General features: G+C 41.8%; 1 non-coding gene and 1 pseudogene across 1 annotated transcript; one reads left to right on the top strand and one right to left on the bottom strand.

Annotated features, from left to right (window-relative positions):
• Positions 1-8547: 8547 nt before the first annotated feature.
• On the top strand, positions 8548-9264 carry LOC138377428 (proteasome subunit beta type-6 pseudogene; annotated as a pseudogene).
• Positions 9265-9681: 417 nt separating this feature from the next.
• LOC138377705 (U7 small nuclear RNA) lies at positions 9682-9743 on the bottom strand. Its single transcript, XR_011231861.1, has one exon. It is a non-coding gene; the product is annotated as a U7 small nuclear RNA (small nuclear RNA).
• Between the last annotated feature and the right edge of the window lie 261 nt (positions 9744-10004).

Below are 10004 nucleotides of genomic sequence, written 5' to 3'. Positions count from 1 at the left end.
TAGCTTTGTAATAAGTTTGGAAATCAGGAAGTGTGATACCTCTAGGGCTGTTCTTATTTTTTAAGATTGTTTTGGCTATTTGGGATCTTTTTCGATTCTATATGAATGTTAGGGTGGACCTTTCTATTTCTGCCTAAAATGTCATTGGGACTTTGACAGAGATATCATTGAATCTATAGATCACTTTAGGTAGTATTGACATGTTAACAGTATTAAGTCTTCCAATCCATGGATGTCGGATGTCTAACTCCCATAAAGGGAAAAAGAGAAAAATGAATGGGGAGGAAAGTGGAACAACAGCCCTTAAAATCTCTTGGAAGTCATTTCAAACAGAAGAACTTGCAAAAATGGAGGGCGGCATGGGGGAAGAAGGTACAACCATAATGGCGGTGGGCCTCTTTGTACCTGAATTAGTAGCAGCAATCAGTGACCTGAGCGCTGAGGACTGAACTCTGACCTTTTTTTCCCTCTTGCTCAAATTCCTTTCTAAGAGGCCTGTTGAGTCACACCTAGAAATGATAAAATCTCATTAAATGAGTTTTATTAATTTGTTATGATGTGGGTTATTTTCCAACCTGACTCCAGCATCACATGACAGATAGAAGACCCCCTTATCTTGAGTCAAGCATTCTAGCAGACCCCCTGTCTTTTTTTTTTTTTTTTTTTTTTGAGACAGAGTCTCACTCTGTTGCCCAGGCTAGAGTGAGTGCCGTGGCGTCAGCCTAGCTCACAGCAACCTCAAACTCCTGAGCTCAAGGGATCCTCCTGTCTCAGCCTCCCGAGTAGCTGGGACTACAGGCATGCACCACCATGCCCGGCTAATTTTTTCTATACATATTTTTAGCTGTCCATATAATTTCTTTCTATTTTTAGTAGAGATGGGGTCTCGCTCTTGCTCAGGCTGGTCTCGAACTCCTGAGCTCAAACGATCCGCCCACCTTGGCCTCCCAGAGTGCTAGGATTACAGGCGTGAGCCACCGCGCCCGGCCCAGACCCCCTGTCTTAACTCAAGCATTCTTTTCTATTAGCAAGAATAGCGTCTTGGATAAACCTCGTTGGTTACCGTACTGCCACTGAACAAAGCTGACTCCAGGTCTTTAGATAATGCTTCTCTTTCAACCAATTCCCAAGTAAAGAATCCCTAAAACCCACCTATGACTTGTAGGCCCTCACTTCAAGATGTCCCACCTTTTTAGGACAAACTAATGTAAGCCTTCCATGTACTGATTTATGGTTGTACCTATAATTCCTGTCTCCATGAATGTATAAAACCAAGGTGTAATCCAGGCACCCCTGGCATATTTTCTCAAGGCCTCTTGAGACCATGTTCCCTGGGGCCCAGTCACACATATTTGGCTCAGAATAAACATCTTTAAATTATTTTATAGAATGTGGAGGTCTTTTTTTCCCCATTAACAGCATAGATCCTCAAAAATTGGAAGATAGGTTGGTTCCTTTTTGTCCAGCCTGGCTCCTGCAGGCTGTGTGCAAGCTTCTCCAGGAAAACGTGCATAGCTGCCTGCCACAGAGCTGGGGATGGGGTATGGGTAGCTGCTACCACACTAAGAGCAAAAATTGACCAGAATTAACCACAATTTGCCATCTAAATCTTCTGGAAGTTGCAAGCCAGCAGTAACCTCCAGAGTTCCAAAATAGGTGGAAAGACGGATTCCTGGTGTTTCCTACTCCGTCACCTTCCCCAAATCCTCTCTTTCTGTAATTTCTTTTTTAATTTCTTTCTTTTTTTTTTTCCAGACAAAATCTTGCTCTGTTGCCCAGGCTAGAGTGCAGAGGCATCATCATAGCTCACTGCAGCCTCCAACTCCTGGGCTCAAATGATCCTCCTGTCTCAGCCTCCTGAATAGCTGGAACTACAGGTATGCACCACCATGTCCAGCTAATTTTTCTATTTTTTTGTAGAGTTGGGCTTTCCCTATTGCCCATCCTGGTCTCAAACTTCTGGGCTCAAGTGATTCTCCTGCCTCAGCCTCCCAGAGTGTTAGTATTACAGGTGTGAGCCACCCTCACCTGGTTTAATTTTTTCTTTATTTTTTACATAGTTTCATTCAAAATACTTTATAATTGCTTTTTTTATTTCTTCTTTGACTCATGGTTGATTTTTTAAAAATATAAGACCTATAAGAATGTATAATATTATAATAAGATAATCTATAAATGCTTTGTTACTCTATAAACTTCAAAACTAGGCAAAATAAAAATACTGTATTTTTTTAAAGCAAAAGCTTTATAAACATAAAATTCATATAACGGTTAGCTCTAACAAAAGGGCAAAAGATGGTATAGGTAAATTGCACATAGGTCAGTATAAATTGTAGGTAAACCAGGTTTATTACGTGGTTTACCTGTAATACCTGTAATCCCAGTGCTTTGGGAGGCCAAACAGAGAGGATCTCTTGATGCCAGGAGTTCAAGACCAGCCCAGGCAATGTAGGGAGAGCCCCATATCTACAAAAAATAAAATAAAATAGAGTTAGCCAGGCACTGTGGTGCGCACCTGTAGTTCTGGCTACTCAGGAGGCTGAGGTGGCAGGATCATGGGCAGGGGTTCGAGGCTGTCCTGCACTATGATGACCAGGCCTGTGAATAGCACTACTCCAACCTGGACAATGTAGCAGGAACCCCTCTCTAAAGAAAGAAAAAAAGAAAAAATATATATATGTTTTTAGAGACAGTGTCACACTCTGTCACCCAGACTGGAATACAGTGGCTTGATCATAGCTCACTGTAACCTTGAACTCCTGAGCTCTAGTAATCCTCCACCTCCACCTCCACCTCCCAAAATGCTGGGATAACAGGCATGAGCCACCACGCCTGGCCTGAAAAAAATTCTTTAAAAGATATTTATCGGGCCGGGCGCGGTGGCTCACGCCTGTAATCCTAGCACTCTGGGAGGCCGAGGCGGGTGGATCGCTCGAGGTCAGGAGTTCGAGACCAGCCTGAGCAAGAGTGAGACCCCGTCTCTACTAAAAATAGAAAGAAATTATATGGACAACTAAAATATATATATACAAAAAATTAGCCGGGCATGGTGGCGCATGCCTGTAGTCCCAGCTACTCGGGAGGCTGAGGCAGTAGGATCGCTTAAGCCCAGGAGTTTGAGGTTGCTGTGAGCTAGACTGACGCCATGGCACTCACTCTAGCCCGGGCAACAGAGTGAGACTCTGTCTCAAAAAAAAAAATAAATAAAAAATAAAAAATAAAAGATATTTATCTATATTTTAAAAAGGGGATTTATTTATAACATAAGAACACAACAGAATGCTTTGTAGGCCACTTTATACAATAAAAAAGGCAGTAATAAATATTTTTGCAAACATCAACATTTAGGTATACTAACAACAATCACACAGGTATGAGCTGAGGAACCATATTCATAAAAAAAAGTTCAAAAAGCAAAATGTACAAACACATACCACTATGTTTGGTAATTGCATGCACCCAGCTCTATAACTGCAGTCATCTGAAATACCGTGACAGACAACTTAAGTCTTTTGACGAGATTGATCAAAAACCACAATGGGTCACCGTGACATCACCACCGCACCAGTCATCCAAAGAGCCAAGATCTTGAGAAATTTCATCATTTACAAATTCAGATGGACAAAAAGGACATCTCTTCATTTACTGAGGAAGTTTCAATGTTTTTACATACATGAAAAATGCTTATATACCTCGTCACTGTTGTGATAATGCATTTTCATGGAGTCACATTTGCTAAAAATGCATAAAACAAATTAGAACTCTCTAAAAGTCTGTATAGAATTTATACTTTCAGTATTGGAAATGATGTGAAGATGAAATACATAATATAGAGAACTGCAAAAAAATGGTGCTGATATTTTAAAATTATGAGAAAAAACAAAAAAGAAAAAGGAAAAAAACTTCAAAAAACTAAAAATAAAATTTAGCATATGAAAAAAGTGTATTACAAAAATAGATTATGAGCACCGGGAGTGGTGGCTCAAACCTGTAATCCTACACTCTGGGAGGCCAGGATGGGAGGATTGCTTTAGATCAGGAGTTTGAGACCAGCCTAAGCTATGGCAAGACCCTGTCTCTACAAAAAGAAAAAAAAGAAAAAAGAAAAAAAATTAGCTGGGAGTGGTGGCCCATCCATGTAGGCCCAGCTACTCAGGAGGCTGAGGTAGGAGGATCACTTGAGCCCAGGAGATTGAGGTTGCAGTAAGTCATGATGATGCCACTGTACTCTACCCCACTCTCACTCTAGGGACAGAGTAGTGAGACCCTGTCTCAAAAAAAAAAAAAAAAAAAAAGACTATGGGCTATTGCACGGAGATAGTCCATAATAGTGGTTTACTTTAATGATCATTAACTATGTTTTAAAGTCTTACATTTGTTTTTCCTTTTAGAACATGGCTGTCCTTAGAGAATACATTCACATTCATTTTCTGTGTGGTGCTGTCCTTTTTGAAATTCTTCTGTGATTCTGTATACACCAACATGAGCATTTCCTATTAAATTTTTCCATCCTCTATCCCATTCTTCTATGTTGCTTTGGGTATGTGGAAATACATTTTGCGTGTACTCATACACAGACCACAAATTTGGCGGAAACAATACTGATGATCAAACAGCAACACCGTTTTAAATGTGTCTTCTTTTCCTACCACACACATAATTATTTTCCAACCAGTCAATAACTGCACTGGCTTCATCAGGCAAATGAGGCTTTAGTTCACTGAAAGCTCCTGGAGTGTCTTCAGCTGGAAGGAATGCCAACGTAGGCAAGTGACACATTTTTAAACTGAAGTTTTTGTGGTTGCTGTATCACGTGGCCAATCCACTCATCTAAATTTTTCACTAAATATATTGGGCTGAATGAAAAAAAAATTATTGATAACACTTTAAAATTCACTTTGAGAAGCCTTGATCACACCTAATTTTAAATCTATCATAATGGTTTGGGGATTCAATTGAAATACATTTTCTTCTGCATAAAGACAATAACAAGGTAACTAACATGATGCAACTGTTGTTTGTGATTTTGGGGATTTTAGACATTAGGGATTTTAGACCAGTGATTTAGACTTTAGAGATTTGGATCTTTAGAGATTTTAACATTTGGGATTATGGCATATGGGATTGTACCTTTAGCAATGGGCATGTGATACAATTTTAGCTAATGGAGAGGAGGGGAGGTCTGATGGGGGAAGCTTTCAGGGAACAGTTGTCCTTGCCCTTTTATTTTTTATTTTTCAGAGATGGGGTCTTGCTCTGTCACTCAAGCTGGAGTGCAGGGGTGCAATCATAGCTCACTGTAACCTTAAACTCCTGGGCTTAAGTGACCCTCCTGCTTCAGCCTCCCAAGTATTCGGGACTACAGGAGTGCACCACCATGTCAGGCTAATATGTCCTTGCTCTTACTAAATAATACTGGGGAGGATCAAAGATTCCCTTTCCGTCTCAGAGTCGTGCTGCCTGCCTGTGGCAGAAGTTATACAACCATTTGATTAGCCAGTCCTGGAGCTGTTGCCCATCCAGACTTCTTATCCTGAGAAAGAGATAGTACATTTCTTTATTATTGAAGTGATTTCGAGTTGGGGCTTCTATTCCTCATAGACAAAGGTGATTCTTCACATTTATGTAGTGCTGTGCAGATCTCCCGCTCCTCCCATGTACTGCTCCAGGTGATTCTCGAAGAAACCCTCTGTGGTCTCATAGATAAGGAAATTGAGGCTCAGAGAGTGCGTGTAGGGGGTGGCCCTACGACCACGATGGTCTGTTTTCTAGGCCTGGGTTTTTCATCAAACCTCAAGGTGAATTCAGCTGTGTTGTTGATAGTGGAGATTCTCTTGGAAACACTTGGGGAAGGAAGGGGATAGGGAGCTGCTGGACACAGATTTCCTTGATGTCCTATTGGCCTCGGCCAGCTCAGATGGACTTTCAGGGGATGTTTTTCTTAATGTTGGCAGTTTCTTCATCCCTGCTGTGTGTGTGCCAAGCTAAAGTTAATAGCCGATGTAGCTTAGCCTCCAGCGTTTACTGCTCTCAGAGGATCTTCTGATTCACCAAACCACCTTTATTTCAGGCTCAAGGAAAAGTGGAATTTTCTTTAGTGCACTGCCTCACTTACTGGATTAGGTTTGATTTTACAGTTAATATTTCAACTTCCTGTATGGTAGGAGGGGATAGGACAGAACCTAGTTGTCTGGTTTTCCTTCAGCCCAATCCTTTCTCAGGTCCCCTTCTCAGGTCCCACAGCCATCCTGGCCTCAGATCTTCCAGCTGTTCCTCTCATCACGTCCTTCTCTCGTATTCTGTCACATTCTCTGGTCCCCAGCTCTCTATTCTCTCACCAGTCCTCAACTTCTATTTTTCTCTACTTACCGTCTTTCTCTCTCATTTTTCCCTCTTTTCATTATTCCAATACCCTTCCCTTCCTTCTGTTCCCTGTCTCATGTTTGCCCCAAAGTTAATTGTATAAATTCTTGTCATACTTAACTAAATTGTGGGGCCAGGGGATAAAAGCGCTTGGTGCACATAGAACCTGCTCCAAGAATTAAATTTGCCACAACCCAGCTGCTGAATCAGCCTCCTGTAACCCCAAGGTTTCACCTAATACCTGTTGAAATGACCTGCCCTGACTCTAAGACTGGTTTTACCTACTGCCGGTACTCACCAATCAGAGCTTGTCACCTCCCTACCGGTTCTCTACTGCCAGTGAGCTTTTTTCAGAACAATACATAACATTTTGCTTTCTAGTAAAACCCCCAACCTTCTCTTTGTTCTTTGGACATACCAAAGTCTACTGTGTGTCTGCCCAGAATTGCAATTCTTGCTTCCCCGCAAAGATGTTTTTAATTTCGAGATTCATCTGTATATTTTATTTAACTTCAACACCTGCTCAACTCCTTACCGTTCTAGATTTTAGAGTATACTGTTGACTTTCCTTGACAGAATTCAGTTTTTAGACTTGGTGAGTCTGTACGAAGTCACCCCCAGAGACTTAATGGAAATCTTTTTTGGGGGGGGGCAAGGTCTTGCTCTGTCCCCCAGGATAGAGTGTGATGACATCATCAGAGCTCACTGCAACCTCAAACTCCTGGGCTTAAGCAATCCTACAGCCTCAGCCTCCTGGGTAGCTGGGACTACAGGCCCGCACCACCACGCCCAGCTAATTTTTCTATTTTTGTAGAGATAGGGTCTTGCTATGTTGCTCAGGCTGGTCTTGAACTCCTAGCCTCAAGTGATCCTCCTGCCTCGGATTCCCTAGTAGCTGGGATTTCTGCTGCTGGCCACAATGTCCAGCTCTAATTGTTTTGATTTCTTTATCTTTTTTTATTTGCCTTCATATGATTATTTCAAGCCTTTCTTCCATGCCATTAATTTGCTTTTCAGCCATGTCTAGTCTATTTCTTGTTGCATCTAATTGATTTATTAGATTTGTAATGTGAAGAAATGTGAATCAATCCAAAGAGGTAAGAAAATAGGACAAAGTCAAAAACAAAACTGAAAAAGCAGGACAAATAGTCCAAAAAAGGTGACTATCTTACTCTGTGTGGGTACCCAAGACTATGGAATGTAAGTACACCTCCATACACTCAGGGGAGGTCATGGGGACCCACATCTCCTCACCTTTATTTATGTCCTTTGACTTTTTTTGTTGTTGTTGTTACTTCTGCTGCATTTACTCCTCTCTCCAAGAAAGTCACTGCAGCCCAGGAGAAAGACTATTGGGCAGGAGTGGGGGAACGAGTATTCTCCTGGCTCTCCTTGGCATCAGATTATTCTTTGCGACCTGCAAAACCATAAAGTGGAGTTTTGGCAGTTCCTCAGAAAATTACCAATAGCACTTCATATGGCCCAGCAATTCCACTTTTAGGTACAGTGAGTTCTCATTATTCACAGTAATTATGTTATTAAGTTCCAGCGAATGCTGAATTAGCAAACACTGAACCATTGCTTCTAGGGGAAATGCTGTTAGGTTTCTGCAAGGCTTTGGTCGCATTTTCCTTAACTGATCACTATATAACCTGTTTTAGGCCAGGTGCAGTGGCTCATGCCTATAATCCCAGAACTTTGGAAGGCTGAGGCAGGAGGATCATTTGAGGCCAGGAGTTCAAGACCAGCCTGAGCAACACAGCCAGATCCTGTCTCTACAAAAAAAAATTTTTTTTTTAATTAGCCGGGTATGGTGACACATTCCTGTAGTCCCAGCTACTTGGGAGGCTGAGGTGGGAAGACAGCTTGAGCCCAGAAGTTTGAGGTTGCTGGCAATGTCTGGGGATGTCTGGAAAATAAAAAAAGAAGTTTGAGGTTGCAGTAAGCTATGATGATGCCACTGTACACTAGTATGGGCACCAGAGCAAGACCGTGTCTCAAAAAAAACCGAAAAATCAAAAAATAAAAAATAAAAGCTTAGAATAATTGGTATGTATAAGAAAATTTATAAAAGTGATATTTGTAATCCCACCACTATTGTATTTTAACCACTCTTATGTTTATATATATATCCTTACAGAAATTTTCTGTGGAGTTGCTTTGATGCAGCACTGGGGGAGGAAGATGGCGGCCACCTTGGTAGCTGCTCGGGGAGTGTGGCCCGCAGCAGCCTGGGGGCCGGAGCCCATCGCTCCAGGCTGGGAAAACCGTGAGTCTCCACAGGGAGCACTGCCCTGGCCATCCAATTTGATGGGGGCGTGGTATTCGGGGCGGACTGCAGAACAACCACTGGGTCTTACATTGCCAATCAAGTGACTGACAAGCTGACTCATTCACCACCACATTTTCCGCTGCCCTTTAGGCTCAGCTGCTGATACTCGAGCAGTAGCTGATGCTGTCACTTATCAGCTTGGTTTCCATAGCATTGAACTGAACGAGCCTCCACTGGTGCACATGGCAGCCAGCCTCTTTAAAGAGATGTGTTACCGTTACCGGGAAGACTTGATGGCGGGAATTATCGTCGCTGCCTGGAACCCTCAAGAACAAGGGCAGGTGTATTCAGTGCCCATGGGGGGTATGATAGTAAGGTAGTCCTTTGCCATTGGAGGCTCCAGGAGCTCCAATACCTATGGCTATGTTGATGCCACCTACCGGGAAGGCATGACTAAGGAAGAGTGGCTGCAATTCACTGCCAAGGCTCTGGCTTTGGCCATGGAGCCGGATAGCTCCAGTGGAGGGGTGATCTGTCTGGTAGCCACTGCAGAGTCAGGGGTAGAGGAGCAAGTACTTTTGGGAGACCAGATGCCCAAATTCACCATTGCCACTTTACCACTCCCTTGAATCCTGGGATTCTAGAATGCAGTAAGAGATATTCCATACCAACACAAGATTTAATAAAGTTTGTCAAAGAGGAAAAAAAAAAAAGAAATTTTCTGTGCTTTCATATTTAGTGTTTATATAAACAGAATTATACTCATCATACTGTTTTCTAATATGCTTTTAAAAACGAAAACTTTCCCTTATCAATAAAACTTTATAATACTACTTTTAATAGCTGTGTGGATATGTAATAATTAATTTAAACAGTCCCATATTGGATTATTTTCCTCTATTACTAATGATACTGTAAAAAGTATTCTTGTAGTAGAATATTTGCTTGCATTCTTAATTATTTCCTTGGGATAAATTGGTAGAAAGGCTATTGCTAGGCCAAGAGTATACCCACTGTTTTTTCTTTTTTTAAAATTTTCTTCTTTGGGGGGTCTTCTGGTGAGGACTGGAAAACCTGCTAGACAAATTCTAAAAGAGCTGTAACACTAAAGGTATATGCATTTTTAGGGCTTTTGATATATATTGCCAAATTCTCCTACAAGTTACAGTTAACTCCCTGTGGTTTCCCCTTCTGGGGAATGATTTCCAAACTATAGGGGTGGGCTCTGGTAGTTGTGTCTACCCTACAAAGAAAGCATCGATCTCCTGGTCATTGCTGTTTAGCTCACAGGGTTCCAGTCCCAAGGCAGTGTTTTAAAAAGTTGACCCTGGGAAAGTCCTAATTTCTTTCTGGTAATGGAGCTGCAAGA

Source organism: Eulemur rufifrons, chromosome 29, assembly GCF_041146395.1.
Source record: "Eulemur rufifrons isolate Redbay chromosome 29, OSU_ERuf_1, whole genome shotgun sequence".
Lineage (NCBI taxonomy): Eukaryota > Metazoa > Chordata > Mammalia > Primates > Lemuridae > Eulemur > Eulemur rufifrons.
Note: the sequence above shows the minus strand (reverse complement) of the source record. Positions and strands in the feature narration are given on the sequence as shown.